This window comes from Natrix helvetica (assembly GCF_964273705.1).
Source record: "Natrix helvetica genome assembly, chromosome: 5".
Lineage (NCBI taxonomy): Eukaryota > Metazoa > Chordata > Lepidosauria > Squamata > Natricidae > Natrix > Natrix helvetica.
In genome coordinates, this window is record NC_138551.1 from 14,521,422 (window position 1) to 14,538,340 (window position 16,919).

At 41.3% G+C, this 16,919-nt stretch overlaps 1 protein-coding gene across 4 annotated transcripts in view; it reads left to right on the forward strand.

The window, feature by feature from the left end:
- The window catches only part of TBL1XR1 (TBL1X/Y related 1), a 271,416-nt gene that overhangs the window by 43,209 nt on the left and 211,288 nt on the right, over positions 1-16,919 (forward strand). The window contains exon 2 of one of the 4 annotated variants that reach the window (XM_081954230.1): positions 4,433-4,521. The exons of the other annotated variants lie outside the window; for them this stretch is intronic. The gene's annotated coding sequence lies outside the window, so the exon portion shown is untranslated. The remainder of the gene's footprint in view (positions 1-4,432; positions 4,522-16,919) is intronic. 4 annotated transcript variants of the gene reach the window in all.

The window sequence follows — 16,919 nt, forward strand, 5'->3', positions numbered from 1 at the left end:
CAACAAGAAGTGCTGCCACATCGGCCGCTTGGGCCACCCAGGCATCCATCGAGGACATCTGCCGGGCTGCTACGTGGTCAGGCCCGTCACCGTTTGTCAAGCACTATAGACTGGACACTTTTGCCTCGGCTGAGGCAGCCTTTGGGAGGAGAATTCTGCAGAGGGTTGTGGCTAGCCCCGCGCCCGTGAACAGTTCTTCCCTCCCTGGGGGATCATAGCTTTGGCATGTCCCGTGCTTGGACACTCCAAGCAGCGCCTAGGAGAATGACCATTGTCTTACCTGAATGGTCTTTCTCTAGGCGCTGCGGGAGTGTCCAACCCCACCCTATCAGGGGTCGCGTGGTAGTTTCTTCATTGGACTGGACTATTGTATTGACAGTTCCTTTGGACACTCCTTCGTTTTTAAAACTGAGCCTCTGAGGGGAGCAAGAGGCGGAGTTACAAGAATTCGAACTCAGTCCTTGGGCAGCAAGCTGATGTTAACCCGTGCTTGGACACTCCCGCAGCGCCTAGAGAAAGACCATTCAGGTAAGACAACGGTCATTCTCTGTGATGGGCCTGACCCTCTGGAATGACCTCCCCCCGGATATCAGAACTACCACCGACCTCCGCTCCTTCCGTAAGAAGCTTAAAACCCACCTGTTCAATTTAGCTGGCCTGGCCTAATACCAATTTTAGTCCCTCAAGTCTGTATTTTTAAATTTTTAGGGGTATGTGTTTTAGTGATTTTAACTTTTATTATTCTGTACAGTTGAATTTAGGTTTAATTCGCTTTTAAGGGAATATATTTAAGGGTATTTATCTTTTGTACCTGTTTTTAATGAGATGCCTGTACACCGCCCCGAGTCCCTTCGGGGAGAGGGGGCGGTCTATAAATTTTGAAAAATAAATAAATAAATAAATATCTGTTAAATATTAAATAACTCTTTAATTTTAATTTTGTTATAACATTATTAATTTTAATAATGATGTACAAAAGGTCTTCAAATACAGCATGTGTTGGGCCAATAAACCAATCTTTGTATAGCATTTGGTAGGTTTATTAGACAGTGGAATGCAATTAGTGGAATACAACTATTAGGATTTGGGCCCTGTCTGTTGTCATGAATTTGGTAGACACCGTGAGTAGCATTAGAATGATATCAGATGGGATGCCATTTTTCTAATAATTGACTTGGAAAAGGTTTATGAGAGTATTTGGAACATCTTGGAACTGAAGTCCATAAATTTGGTGGGCCTTCATAATAAGGAGGGATAACTTATATTGAGAAACATTGTTAAAATACATTAATTATTATGCTATTAACTTCACTGCAGACTTGGGTACTAATAAACAGTTGAAAACTATTGCACTACCCAATGAACATGGCTAATTTTAGATTTTTTATTCATTTAAATGTTTTATGTACCATCTTTATAGGACAATTCTTTTCAAAGAAGCTTCAGAAAATACATTTAAATGACACGAATGTCAGCATAATAAAGCATTAAAAGAAGAGATCTTTTAGTCCAAACATACTGAAAAAAATAGAGAAATGGACAAAGCTAAGAAATCATGCAACACTATACAGGTCAGCTTAATATTTTTAAAATTCTAGTAGAAAGAATTCATAGAAGTTCTCAGTTGCAAGTATGAGCCAATGTTGAAAAAATCTGGTCATTTTTGCTGTATAAATAATATTCCTTCCTCTTGAGGAGTTGCAGAAAGTTGAAATACCTTGTCTGGGTGGAGAAATACCCTCTTGCTTAAAGAGCAGGTGTATGATCTAAGAGGCCTTTGGGATCCAACATTGATGTTAAATATGAGCAGTTCCTGATGATCTCTTGATGCTTATTTTCTTGCAAATGTTTCATTACCCAAACTTGGTAACATGATCCATGCTAGTAAGGAGGGCAGTTATCAGTCGAACCTCGAATAGCTTTGCAACATCTGTGAGAAGTACTCTGTTTTTTTTAGCAGGATACTTGATTTCAGGATCATCTGTGCTGATTTATCCATTTATTTTTATTTATCAGCTCCCCCACGCAGCTGATAACTTCAAATTAGATTACAATGAACTGTTTGTTAGAATAGTTTGAAGCTAAGTCCAGAAATTATATGTTGATTAAGAATGCAATTTCAAAGGTGGTGAACGATGACTCTGGAATGTCATACGTAATTCCCTCACCGAAAATATTTCACCAGTTGCCCTATAAGTCCAGTTCGTATTGTTTTCAGTAGGGTAGAATGGTTGATTTGGCTTCATATCCAAGCTACTTATAAAATCACCTACTCCCATGTGGTCCTCCCTGCGTTGTTAAATTATCAAGGGGACACCTATTGTGGATTCTGCTGTAGATAGATTTCACATCCATTCTGCTGTCTTAATAGCAGGGACCATGTTGCGGAAGAGATTGCTAATGGGGTGGAATTTCAAAGCATTCTTCTTGCAGCTTATAAGAGGTAACTCAATGCTGAGATTTAACCTCAGCTTTTCAGTTCTTTCATTTGACGTTTAAAGTTTTAACACTTTAATTATTTTAAACTGTATTTTAATAATGTTTTAAGGTTTGTTTTAATTATGTTCTTCTCTTTTAATTGCATTTCAGTAATCCACCGTGAGCAGTTAGGAGTGGGCGGTATACAAAACTCTAAATGGTGTAGCTTTTTGTAAAGTACTTGACTGGAAGTCAACTTAATCACGCCTAAATGCCACCTCTGTGGCACCTTTTCATTTCACTGCACAGTTTAGGCATTTGTTAACAAATGAAGACAGGATCCTACAGTTGTTTTAAATTAGGATCGGATTATTTTGATAAAACTCAGCCCATCTCAGTGGGAGGTTTTGCTTGTTGTTTGTGAAAATTATCTGATGTTTTTAATTAATGTGCTTTAGCAAAAAAAAAAAAAAAGGAGGAGTCTCATAAGAAGAGCTTTGCTTTGAAATACACTAAGTTATTACACAAATTTATTTTCAAATAAATGTTGAATTTGAAATTTCAAATAAATGTACTTCTGACCTTTAGGAATGGGATGCAGTTAAGGAACCTATGGTTCCAGTGTTACTTTCAGACCAACATCTCTGTAATGCAAACTGGCGGCCCACAGGCCGGATGCATCACGGAGCTGGTGCAGGCCGTGCCCACACCAGCTCCGTGAAGGGAAAAACATGATGCCACAGTTTGCATGAGTTTGACACCTATGCTGTAATATCATGCACTAAGCCAGGGCTGTCAAACTCAAGGCCCATGGGCTGGATCCGTCCTGCAGATGCTTAAATCTGGCCCACAGGGCTGGCCTGGAAATACTAAAGGACCGGCCCGCGGTGCAGCCCCACCAGTCCCCGTTTTCAGCCTGGATAGCTGCCTACACCATTCTGCTGGCCAAAAGGGGGCGTGGTATTTCCACGCACATCCCCCACACCCTATTTTGTCCAGCAAAGTGCGGCAAGTGGCTGTACAGGCTAAAAACATGGCGTGTGGGGGGTACACCTCGGGCCGGTCCTTTGCTATTTCTAGCCCCCCCCCCGTCTTTCCCCCCCCCCGGCTGGCCGGCGAAGAAATCCAGTCTGACACTTCTGCATAGGCTGAATTGTTTTTGCAGGATCACCTTGGGATTGTTTTGTACAACTGCACCATATCATAGCTAGCCTTCAGCTGCTTCCTCCTCTTCTGTTGAAAGATTGATCCCAGATAAATCCTTCTCGAATCTAATGTCCTAAGAATTGGAAATGTATTATTTATTTGTATTGTATTACTATGTATTTGTAAGTTATCATACTTTGCAGACTTATTAAATTCCAAGATTAGAGATAGCGGTATAAATGTGTCCTGTACTACACTTGCTGTTTCAAATCCAGGAACAGCTGGGATCAAGAATTGTACAATCCTAAATTGTACTTCCTGGACAAATGCAACCTTATCCCCAAAAAGCCATATCATAAAATGGTTTCCTAATAAATGCATGGTTATGTTCTGTGGCATAAGTGGAATTTGAGGAGATAAGGGGATAGCACACCAGTTGTGATTTGATTCATGGCTTGGGGGAAAAAAAACACTTTCCCACGACTGGGAAAGGATAAATGTGTTTCTCTTATGGCATTTAAAGTGGCCCAAAGTGTTGGATTAGCAACAAATATGACTAATTGGAATATAGTGCAAGTCTTCAAAGATAAAGGAACAAAAACCTTATTTAAGCTGTTACGGTTCATAGTGCTTTTAAAAAGATACTCGTATTCTATGAAGGGTATTTTATAATAGAGATGAAAGTCCATTTCAGAGCCTCCAAAAATTAATTAATTTTGAATTAATGTAGTTATAGTTTTTATGTGCCTTCGTTATTCTCTGCTAAGCCAAAAAGCCATATTTTTTGGAAGGAGAGAAAAACCTAAAACATCCCAATGTTTATCAGGATTCTTAGCTGGCATTAATGTTAATTATTTCCTCTCCCCAGGTCAGGTGTTTGTTTAGAAGCATTTAACAGCTGGCTTAATTACGAAGTGTACTTATTGTGGTGGAACGGAGACCAAATTCTGGAAATTGGTAAGCTGGATAACGCTATAGGTAGTCCTTAACTTACACACCATTCAGTCACTATTCAAAGTTACAATGGCATTGAAAAAAAGTGACCTATGAGCATTTTTCAGACTTAAAACTGTTGCAACATCCCAATAGTTATGTGATCAAAATTTGGATGCATGGCAACTGGTTCATATTTATGATGGTTGCAGTCTCCTGGGGTCAAGTGGTCATCTTTTGTGATCTTTTGACAAGCAAAGTCAGAATGGGGAAACCAGATTCGCTTAGCAGCCATGTTACTGACTTAACAACTGCAGTGATTGATTTATCAACTGTGGCGAGAAAGGTCGTAAAATGGAGCATAATGCAACTGCTCGAAAGCTGCACACAACAGTGTCTTAAAACCCTTTTAAATGGTTCTGGGTGTTTGGAAAACAGTTCTTGACTTGCCACTCCCAAACCAAGCGTAGCATTCAAACTCACAATTACATTGATAGTCCTATCCTGAGGCCTTACTCCAAAGATGGATTGCGCTTGATTATGATGACCTATTAAAAGTCTTTGTGCTTGATTGTAATGATCCATTAAAAGTGTTCGATAAGGTCCTTAAGGGCTTGGAGAAGATTTTACCAAATGTGATTGTGAAAGAATAGGAAAAATAGCAACAACGAGCTCTTTTTTATTGTCAAATTAATACACATTTAAATTCCCCCTCTCCTCTCCTCCCCTTCTCCTCTTTTCCCCTCCCCTTCCCTCCTTCCCGCTGGGGCTTCCAGATTACTATTACAATTTTGAATATTGTCACCCCACTGTATCATTTATATTGCCTTTAATTTTCTTCAATATTTAAGGGCGAAGCAGGATTTTACACTGGGATAGCATTTCCCATGACATCCTCATGTGGTTGGTACCATCTGTTTTCTCACTCTCTCCACTGTTCTCTCAGGGATAAAGCACACACTGAGATTCCACAGCCGTGATCATGCATTTTATAGCTGTGAGGCCACTGCCAACAAACCACATTAAGTTTGAAGGCTTAGCTGAACGCGTAGGTTTGCTTTTGAAAGATTGCCTCATGCAGCAGTAAGCGTGTAGTGCCAACCATATAGCAGGTCCTGTAATGCACCCTGCTAGTGTTCTTAAATTAATAACCATGGATGCCAGTCAGCGTCTGCTACTTAACGTTATTCCCATTTCTGGAATTAGCCCCAGTTCAGTCCCTGTAATTACCAAGTTTGGTAGGAAAAAAATCTGCTGTAATTCTGGGAAAGAATAGTGGAAGAAAGCACTTCCACTCTTGCAGTAGGTGATAATGACTTACACAACAACATTTTACGTGTCCCTTCATTTTTGAGTAAAGAAAAATAAGCAACCACTTGATTTGGGGACTTAACGTTGTTTGTGCTGGAAGTCCACTTTCAGTATTTCCCCTTTTCAGCATAGTACTTGGAAGCCTGAGGCTATGAAATGGCCCTAATTTTGCTAAATATCAGGTGAAAATACATGACCTCATGAGGGAGGTTATCAAAATCCTTTGTGGTTTGACCATGATCACTTTTATTTTATTTACCATATTTTTCAGAGTATAAGACGCACCCCCTCCCCCCCAAAAGAGGCTGAAAATTTGGGTGTGTGTTATGCTCCAAATACAGCTTTTTCGAAGCTTTGTTTCAGCTCTAATGAGGCGCTAACAAGTGAAGCGATCTTCGCTGCTTTGCCTGCTTTTCTCATTGCTTCTCTCTCCAACGATCAGCTGTGCTTGGAAGCTGTTTTTTTATTCCCAACCAGGGGTAAAAAGCACACGCGTGCGTGCTCAAAGCCAGCAAACCTATGTGCTGAAGCTGACCGGATTAAGGACGCTAGCCAAATGAATACCTGGTAGGCGGAACTTTCCTATTTTTCTCCCTAGTGGTGGAGGCAGCATCCAGATTGGGTTAACCCTCATCCAATTATATTGAGGACTGGGTCTTGTAATGTCTTTAAGCTCCGCCCCTGTTGCTAGATAGATCCCAGCTTTGACTCAGTCTAGTTCGAGGACGGATGCATTATCGCCTTTCTCCGGTGTTTGATCACTATTGGTATCGTAAAAATCGCGAAAATTAATTGTCTGTTTGAGAAACTTGTTAAAGGTTCTCCTATACAGCCAGTCAGCCCAAAGGTCCTTGCGGCCAGGCTTTTTCTTGTCAAGCCTCTAAGCTCTCTCAGGGCAAGTAGGCTGTCAGCGTGTGAGGCAGGCACCGCTGCGAAGGGAGTTTTTCTCCTCCCAGATCCACGTGCAAACTTGGGGAAAGAGAGAGAGAGAAAAATTGCCGTTTGCCTCAGAAGCACCTGCGGCGTTCCGTTCGGCTTGGGCAGGTGAGAAATTGCCTGGGAAACGCTCCGCCGCTCCTCTAAGAGTTGAGCGGCAAACCGTGCGCTGTTATTAAAGCAAAAAAATTTTTTTGGGGGTAGGTGGAACTTTCCTATTTTTTCCCGCAAAAACTAAGATGCGTTGCGTCTTATAGTTTGGTGCATCTTATACTTTGAAAAATACAGTACTTTTTGTAATGTTGCTAAGGTCACCTGAAAAAGCCTCCAATATTTTCTGGCTTTCCCAAAGCTAATAACCATAAGTGGATACTGGTGTTGCCAGGAAACGGTGGTAGGATATTTTTAAGTCAAGTTCTCAATTCCAGCCATTATATCATAGAGGTTAATAAGTGCAAATTTTCGGTTGGAAGCAGAATTGATTAAGGTATGGGGTCCTCGGTGTTGTCTGAGTTTAATGTTTTTCTTGCAGACATTTCATTACCAAACTAGATAACATCCTCAATGCACCTAGAACTGGTTGAAGGGATCACCACTCAGGAAGCATTGCAGATTCTTGTTCTGCAAAGATTAATGAAACAAATTGCCTTCTGTCTTTCCTGGCATCCTTGAAATGCAACTTCTCGTATCGAGAGTTAGGCATCATTTTGGTATTTTGGGGGTTACATTTATTGAAGTAGTAACATTTAATGGTTGGGAATTGTATCTTGCCAAGGTTTTCCCTTTTACATTTCTTTAAAGGGGATAGTGTTTTCTGTTAAATGGGGAAATCATGGGGTGAGTGGCCAGCGACATAAATGTATCTTGGCCTAAGTTGTGTGGGAGTGTGATACGGATATGTTCTCTCATTGAATTCACTGCTGCTAGATAAATAGAGACTGCTGTATCATTAATGCCTATAAATAGATACAATCCGGAGGCATCAGTGGCATAGAATGAAATACTTTAGAAATAGAGAATAGAATAGGAAAGGTTGACAAAGGCTAAAGCTGTACAGTGTTTTGGGTTCACTTTCAAAATGCTTTGGAGTGTGTAGGAACTTAAGCATAATAACCACTGACAAAGTTTTGAAGCAATACTGGTTTTTGGGTAGCAGGATTCTGCAACATATCCTAGCCAAAAATGTTATTTGTGTTCTACAGAATCTTTATCGAGCATCCCAAATCTAGGAGGTTGCCTTTATTTATTTATATATTTTTTTAAAAAAACATGGGATGGTATTTTTGTTGCCTTATTTTCCTGTGCACCGCTTGGAGAGTCCAAGCAACGGGTTAAATCAGTCTGGTTGCCCTGGGACTGAGGAATCTTTTTTCCTTGGCCACGCCTCCTGGTGTTGTTTGGCGCCAGAATTTTTCCTCAGTCTGCCCGTTCAGGACTTGTTTTTTTGTGACCTCCAGCTTGATTTATCCTAGGCTTGGGCTCTCCTTCCAGTTTTTTTTCCCCTTTTCTTTTTCCTTATAGTGTGCTTTTCCTTTCCCCCCCTAACTAGTATAGTTTAATTGTTTTCTTCACGTCGTTTTAAAGCAATAACAGTTTTTGGGTAGCAGGATTCTGCAACATATCCTAGCCAAAAATGTTATTTGTGTTCTACAGAATTTTTATCGAGCATCCCAAATCTAGGAGGTTGCCTTTATTTATTTATTTATTTATTTATTTATTTATTTATTTATTTATTTATTTATTTATTTATTTATTTATTTATTTATTTAATTATTTAATTATTTAATTATTTATTTATTTATTTAAAAAAAACATGGGATTTTTGTTGCCTTATTTTGAGAAAAAGCTAACCAAGGTTGTACCTAGTTAAAACTCAGATGGGGAAAACACCAGGACACATCCCTAGGCTATGGACCTGATTTGGAAATGAAAAAAGCTTCCTGAAGAAGACATTGGTAAAACACTTCAATGCTTTAGTGAAAAAAAAACAGCACAATCGTTGAGCTGAACTCCAGAATAGAGTCGCTTGAATTTTAGAACTTGTCTGTATTTTTCATACTTATTTTCCTGGAAATGGTTCAAACTGCCACCAGTTTGGTTTTTTCAAACAAAGAAATCCAGTTGCCTTTTTTTTGGGGGGGACGGCCACTTTCACAACAACAATCACCAAGATGATTGAGAATCTCCATAGAGACAGAGCCCAAAATTCTGCCCCACACAAGAATTGAAACCAAAGCTTCCTTGACAGATGGCTGTCCAACATCTGTTTAAAGACATCTAGCCAATCCCTCTCTAGTTTCAAGACAACCGTGGGTTTTTTTTTTTGCCCTTTAATGTGAAGGCTTTCTGATAAAAATACATCTGAAAGTAAGAAAAGACAGATAAAATGAAACTCAAAAAGAGAAGGGGAGGCTAGGCATGGGGGAGGAGAGATACTAAAATTGTAGGAAGTGTGAGACCATATTAATCAAAAGAACACTGTTACAGTGGTTTGAAATTTAGCACGTAAACTTCCTTTTCTAACAATATTATTTCCAGTTCTGTTTCTTGACAGCTGTGGCTCAGTGAAGTGTTAAAAAAACGATAATGGGACATTTTTCTTGTGAACAGTAATTTGCAATAGTTTCCCTCAACCTGAGCACACACTTCTGAGAGTCTATGCATCAATTCCAAATTCAGCATTGACTGTATTGGCTTGGAAATAGAGGTAAAGGTTCCCCTCGCACATATGTGCTAGTCGTTCCCGACTCTAGAGGGCGTGCTCATCTCCGTTTCAAAGCCGAAGAGCCAGCGCTGTCGGAAAAGGTCTCCATGGTCATGTGGCCTGCATGACTAAACACCGAAAGTGCACGAAGCACTCTTACCTTCCCAACAAAGGTGGTCTCTAGTTTTCTACTTGCATTTTTGCATGCTTTCGAACTGCTAGGTTGGCAGTAGCTGGGATAAGTAACGGGAGCTCACTCCATTACGCGGCACTAGGGATTTGAACTGCCGACCTTTCTGATGGACAAGCTCAGTGTCTTAGTCACTGAACCACCGCTTCCCTTGGAAATACTGGCTTGGAAATACTGAGCGTTTTAAGTTCACGTACCTAAAGTACATGTAGAAAGCTAACTTTGAGTAGTGAGTTGTATTTTACTAATTCATTTCCCCAAATACCTTTGCCTGCTTCTCTCCAATTTAGCTATTGGAAATACTCTTAATCCTTTGTATAAAATACCGTCGGTTCCTAAATAACTGTATTCAGGGTGCGTATTTGTATACATTCATTCTGTAGGAAGATAGAATACGGAAAGTTTGATAGAATTCAGCCAACTTTTTTTTTTTTTTTTTTGGCAAAAATGCATGGAAGTGCATACAAGTGCATGCATGTGTAGAGTTTAAAGAGAAGCGAGAACTAATTGGAACGGGTGAGTTGCTGAAGTATAATCAAGTTAAGTAAGGCATTTGTATGCATTTGCCAGTTTCGACTACACAGATCATTAATGAATGGGCTGCAGATTGCTGCTTCCATTACAGCTATGTAGGAACCCTGATGTTTTTACCACTCTCTAGTGATTTGAGGCACAGTAGAGCTTAAATCTGAACCCATTATGTAGCTTAGGTAGGAAGTAAACTGGGCAAGCTGTCCAGATTTCTCGTCTCCTACTTTCCATTCCCATCCCCAAGATTTTAGAGGTGTTTTTTTTTTTAAAAAAGAAATGGCTTATGACAGTGATGGGTAACCTTTTTGTGGTCGGATGCCGAAAGCATGTGTGCGTGCATTAGCACACACATGCCTGCACCTATAATGCAATGTGCATGCAACACTCCTTGTGCTCCCCCCCATTCATGTGCGCTCGGCACTTCCCCCCCCGCCCAGTTTTGGGCCTAGCAGGCCTCCCTGCAGCCTCCTGGGATCAAAAGCAGGCTGTGCGGGGGGCGTTTCCCCATACATGCGTTCCCCCGTGCAGGTGTGTGTATCTCCTGCACATGCGCATGTGTCTCCCCCATGCACCCAGCCCCTTACGCATGCACGACAGACCCCAAAATCAGCTGGCTGGCAGGAGGCGCACAGGCATGTGCAGTGGAGCTGAGCTGGGGTAACGGCTCGTGTGCCTGCAGAACGGGCTCACAGGTGAGAACGGGGTCACGGGGCACTCGTGCCATAGGTTCGCCATCACTGGCTTATGCAATTTCCAGTATTGGGTGATCTGTAAAATATCAGAAGTAATAATTGGGAGTTCACACCATTTTCAGAATTACTTTCCTAGCTCTATATGCTGCCAAAGATCTGAAATTTGCTTAATTAAATTTGCTTTATATATGTAGGTACAGAGAAGCAAGGGCTCTTGTCTTCAGTGAAGCTTCCAATTTCAAATGCATAGGTAATCCTCATCTTAGGACTGTCAGATGCCCAAAATTTCTGTTGCTAAATGGGACAATTTTTAAGTGAGTGTTGCCCCATTTTGCTACCTTGCTTGCTGCAGTTGTTAAGTGAATCGCTACAGTTTTTATATTAGTAATACAGTTATTAAGTGGATCTGGCCTTAGCTTGTCAGAAGGTAACAAAAGGTGGATCACATGGTCTTGAGACATTGCTAGCATTATAAATGCATGCCAAGTGCAAAGCATCTGAATTTTGATGATGTGACCATGGGGATATTACAGCAGTCATAAATGTGAAATACGGTCATAAATCACTTTTTTCCGTGCCTTTGTAACTTTGAGCGGTCACTAAATGAAAGATTGCAAGTCGAGGATTATCTGTAATGGCATGTTTAGAATCCTTTTTCCTTTTTCGTTTCTTTGTTGGATATTGTCTATGACAGTGATGGCTAACCTTTTTGTCATCGCGTGCTGAAACCATAATGCAATGCATGCGTGACACCCCCCTCCCCTGCCCCGGACCCACCGCGCATGCACATGTGACCCCCGCACCCCGTTTTCGGCCTAGCAGGCCTCCCTGCAGCCTCCTGGGACCAAAAATGCGCCGCGGGGATGTGTGTGCTGCCAACCTGCACTCCACCCACTCCCATGCTTGCATGTGCAACCCCCGCCTATGTGTGTGCGTCTCGCAAGCACTCCCCCCCGCATGTACGGGAGAGACCCGAAAATCAGCTGACCCGTGGGAGGCGTGCACGCATGCGCAGTGGAGCTGAGCAGGAGTGACAGCTCACGTGCCACAGGTTCGCCATCATGCGTCTATGACTTTAAAGTTGGTTTTCTGACTATTAAATGGGGAAGTCCTGGAAGAGGGCCAGAGGTAAGGTAACTTGGTGGAAGTTGTTGGGAACCGTAGTGCTGATAAGGGAATATCTCAACCATCTGGTTGAATTCACTGCTAGAGATAGAGGCTGCTGTATGATAATACAAATGAATATAAAATGAAGTTATCAATGGAATAGAATGAAATGCTTTAAAAATGAAAAGAATGAAATAAGAAATATCGGCAAAGGCTAAAACTCTTCAGTTTTGAGTTTACTTACAAAATGCATGGGAGTATGTACGGATGTAAGCATAATACTTAATCTGCAACTTTTTCAAGCAACTATGTCTTTTTGGTATGGAGAGTTTGCCACATGTCCAAGCCAAAAGTTCACATAATTTATTTGTTAAATTCATCTTGCAGTGGAAAATTTATCTTGCACTTACCAGCAAGCATAATGTCTGGTATTTTCAAAGATCACTGCCAAAATTTCTGGGGGATATTAAATCAGAGAATAGTGTGTTTGCCCCATGTGTTAAGTTTTCAGCATTTGGTTTTACTTGTTTGAGTTCTCTCTGTCAATTCAGAAAAAATTCCTAAGACAAAATGACATTAAATACATTATCTTTACAGCTGATCTAAAATTCTGAGGGCCATTCATTTGTATGATTTGATCTTATTACCATCTTTTTTTGAAGTAGTAATCTCATGCGTATTTGTTTACCAAATTAGCTTGCTACTGCAATCACAAGACTCTTGGCAACTAATGAGGTATGAACATACAATTAATATAAAAAAAGGAAAGCCCAAAGAAAGTAAGTGAAATTTGGCCTCAGAAGCTTTGTATATAGCCCTTTTTGGGAAGACAGATTCTTGGAGGCAAATAGATCTTCAGTGGGAGGTCATTCCAGAAATATCGCCAACAACAGCTTCTTCCCAGCACACCTCTCTCCTGATAGAGAAATTGGTGGTAAGTTAACAAGATGGCCTTATCCAAATGGTAATTTGACTTCTGAAAAAAGTCTACTAGATTAGGGGTCAACAACCTTTTGGACCTCAAGGACCACTACATTCATAATTTTAAATCCTGCAGACCACTAATATGATCTGCCTAATGACCGGCTGGGTGGGAATGGCTAGGTGGTCATGTGACTGGGTGGGTGTGGCCAACTTGATGTCTCTCACCTCAAGGGATGCCTCACCGGCCTCTACTCGCCTCTCCCCTCCCAGCCACTCCTCCCCTTGCCGGGGCTCCTTAGGACCCCAACAGGAAGCAGTTGTTGGAGCTAAGCAGCCATCATGAGAAAGAGTTGGCAAAACAGCTGGCTCAATTCAAATTGGATCTGACTGAGAAGGAGGCTCAGCAGAAGCACCTCACTGAGGACTACGAGCATAGGCTTTCCAAGCAGAGGGAAGACCTGTGGGAGTGTAAGACCAGGTACCCTCACCTGGAGGCTCAGCGGGCTGAGATGGTCAGCCAGTACCAGGCCGTGATGCAGTCCCACTGGAACAAGGCCCTCTGGATCTTTGCTACCAGCGGCATTCCCTCCAGCTTTGCCCAAAGCCCTGCACCAGGAGGCAGAAGCAGAGCCCAAGTTAGAATTTCTCCCCCCCCCCCAAGGCCCGCACAAAAAGATCCCGAAGGGGGAGATTCTCTGCAGCAACACAAGCGTTCGTTGCTTGTATCCGGCCCAGGGGCCCTAGTTTGAGGACCCCTGATATAGTGCAATATAAAAAATGCAAAAAAATTTTTGCGGACCACTACAATTTTCTCAAGGACCACCAGTGGTCCACGGACCACCAGTGGACCACCAGTTGGTGATGCTGCACTAGATGATTTGCTGAAGCAGTAAAAAAAGGAGAAGATAGTCCTCAGTGAATGATCATTTGCTCAATGATCGTTTGAAATTATGATGGCCCTGAACAAGGAGACTTAACAGTCGGTCTTCCAAGTTATGGCTGTTGCAATGTCCCTGCAATCATGTGATTGTGATTTGAGTGCTTAACAATTGACTCGTAGTTATGATGGTTGCAGTATTCCATGGTTTTCATTTAGGCCAGCCAGCAAATTCCATGGGGAAACCAACAAGTTGCAAATTGTTGACCATATGACATCTTGCTTAAGGACCATAACTGGAATTGCCATTTGTAAGTTGGTGTGATTTGTGATGTGATGTGACACTTGACCTGTTGCTTAAAGGGGGAGTTTTTGGCTCCAATTAGCAGCGTTAACTGTACTTTGTTGTCAATAGAGAGTAGAGCTGAATTTGGCCATGTTTGTGCTCCATCAAATACATTTGTTGTTCATGTAGTGAAATTTAGTGAAATATAATAATGCAACATAATATAATATTGACAAGTAAATGTATGGGAAGATCTAATGATAGAGATACAAATGTTATGTTGAATTATTCCCGAAAAAAGTAGAATTTATTGTTTAAAGGAACTTAGGTTATGGGAAATTGGTAACAGAATTATTTTGAGAAATTGGACAACCCCTATTATTCCAGACATTAAGGATTAAATTTAATACATGTATAATTTATCCATATTTGGAAAGACAAATTTTTAAAACTAAAAAAAAAGGATACAATATGTTTCTGTTTGGCACAGATGTTATGAAATTCTACAAGAATAGAGGATTTTTTTTTTTGTTGGAAATTTTTGCATTCTGTTTAGTACTTGATAGACAGATGATATGCCTCAGTGGTCCATAATCCTTTCTTTTGTTTATTAGTGTTTGTTATTAATTATGTTTTTCTGTTTTTTATTTTTATGTACAGGTTTTGTGTTTTTTGTTCTTAGTCTACTTTTTGTAGTTCTGCATTTTTAAAGGAACTTTTCATCAAAGAAATAAAACTCATTGAAAATCGAAATATACTTTCAAGCCTCTCCTTCAAAAATGTTACAAAATTTGAGGAAGATAGAAGATACCAATACTAATAGCATTTAGACTAATATACTTGCCCATAGAATTTATAGCATTCTCTGGATGGTTTATAACAGGGATCACGAGATTTTCAGACCTCAGGGACCACTAAATTAATAATTTTAAATCCTGCCAACCACTAAAATGATCTGTCTAATGACTGGGCGTGGCTAGGTGGTCATGTGACTGGATGGGCGTGGCCAACTCGATGTCATTCAGGTCAAGGTGCGCCTCACCAGCCTCTACGTGCCCCTCCCCTCTCAGCCACTCCTCACTTGCCGACCCGGGCCCCAACAGGAAGCAGTTGCTGGAGCTAAGGAGCCATCACGAGAAAGAGTTGGCAAAACAACTATTCAAATACGATCTGATAAAGAAGGATGCTCAGCAGAAGCACCTCACTGAGGATTACGAGCATAGGCTTTCGAGGCAGAGGGAAGACCTACGGGAGTGCAAGGCCAGGTACCGCCACTGGACGCTCAGTGGGCTGAGTTGGTCAGCCAGTTCCAGGCCATGATGCAGTCCCACTGGAACAAGGCCCTCTTCGCCACCAGTGGCACTTCCCTCCAGCCTTCTCCCAAAGCTCCACACTAGGAGGCTGAAGCAGATCCCAAGTCAGAATTCCTGCCTCCCTCTGACCCACACAAAAAGACCCCGAAGGGAGAGACCCTCTACAGCAACACAAATGTTCATTGCACGTATCCAACCGAGGTCCATAGTTTGAGGATCCCTGATTTAGTGCAATATAAAAAATGCAAATAATGTTTCTGCGGACCACCCAAATTTTCTCACGGACCACCAGTTGGTGACCGCTGGTTTATAATGTTGAAACATGCTTTACATATTGCCCCCAACAATCTGGGTCTTCATTTTTACTGATCTTGGAATGATGGAAGGATGAGTCGAACGTCAGGATGAAACTCCAGGCTTATGTGCCTGCAATACCGTATTCTAACTACTATGCCACCAAGGCTGTTTGCACCTGTGAGATTCTTCCAAGTGGAAGAGCCTTTTCCATTTTTAAAATAGAATGTCAAACAGTTGAGAATTTAGGATCTTCTGCTTCTATGGAGACTTCCTGGAGATATGACTGTCCTTTTCCTTGCATTGAATTGTATAGTTTTTGAGGACATAGTTTTGCAGGAATCATACCTGGCACCAGTTATTCTGGGGTTCAGATGAAACCAAATCCCAAGGGGGCAAGACAGGAACGGTTGGTGCATGTCGCTCCCACTCTCCCTTCCTCCAGCAGCTGCCGGAACAGAGTGCCACACCAACCCTCCCCCCACTCCTTTCCATGACATTCCCAGCCCTAAGCTACTTGTTACGTAACAGGCATGTTTTTACTGAAATGTTATACATGCGTAGTGTCCAATCACGTGTCATAATTACGGAGGAATACCCCTCCCTATAGTATTTACCAAGTCCAAATATTTAAACTTTCGGGAGAATCAAAGGCCGTGCTGCATTTTTGCAGCCTTGCAAATTGATCAGCAAAGCACAGAAAGTGTTGTCATTGTATACGAGGAACTCTGTTTTGAGCCTCAGACTGAACTGCTCCACCTATTTCCTTTTGAGGTTTTGCTGCAGTAAATAATGTCAGTGAAATAACGAGATGTGGGGAGTTCACAATATGATGGAAGTCCATTATCTGATAATACCTGCTGTGTATGTATCCCTTTAACCTTCTAGGAAATGCAGAATTTAATTTAGTTAACAATATTCTTGTCTTAAACTGCCTGCCTTTTTCTTTTTAAGTAAGTAGGGTAACACGAGACGAGATCTTCAGTATATAAGTATTATTTTGAAAACCTATAATTTCGAACTCTATGTAATGCAAGCTGGAAAGAGTTGGCATGCCTTATGGGAGCCTTTTCTGCGTAGTTTACTAACAATTGAGAACAGTTAATTTTGTAATTTGCAAAACTGCTGTCTAGTTGACCCTTTGGAGAAGACCCAAACAACCAGGAAAATCTACCAGCATACATTAGTTCTAGGCAAATGGAAATCAGATTGTGATTAATGCTCTGAGACCATCTGCCCATATCTTAATTTTTACTG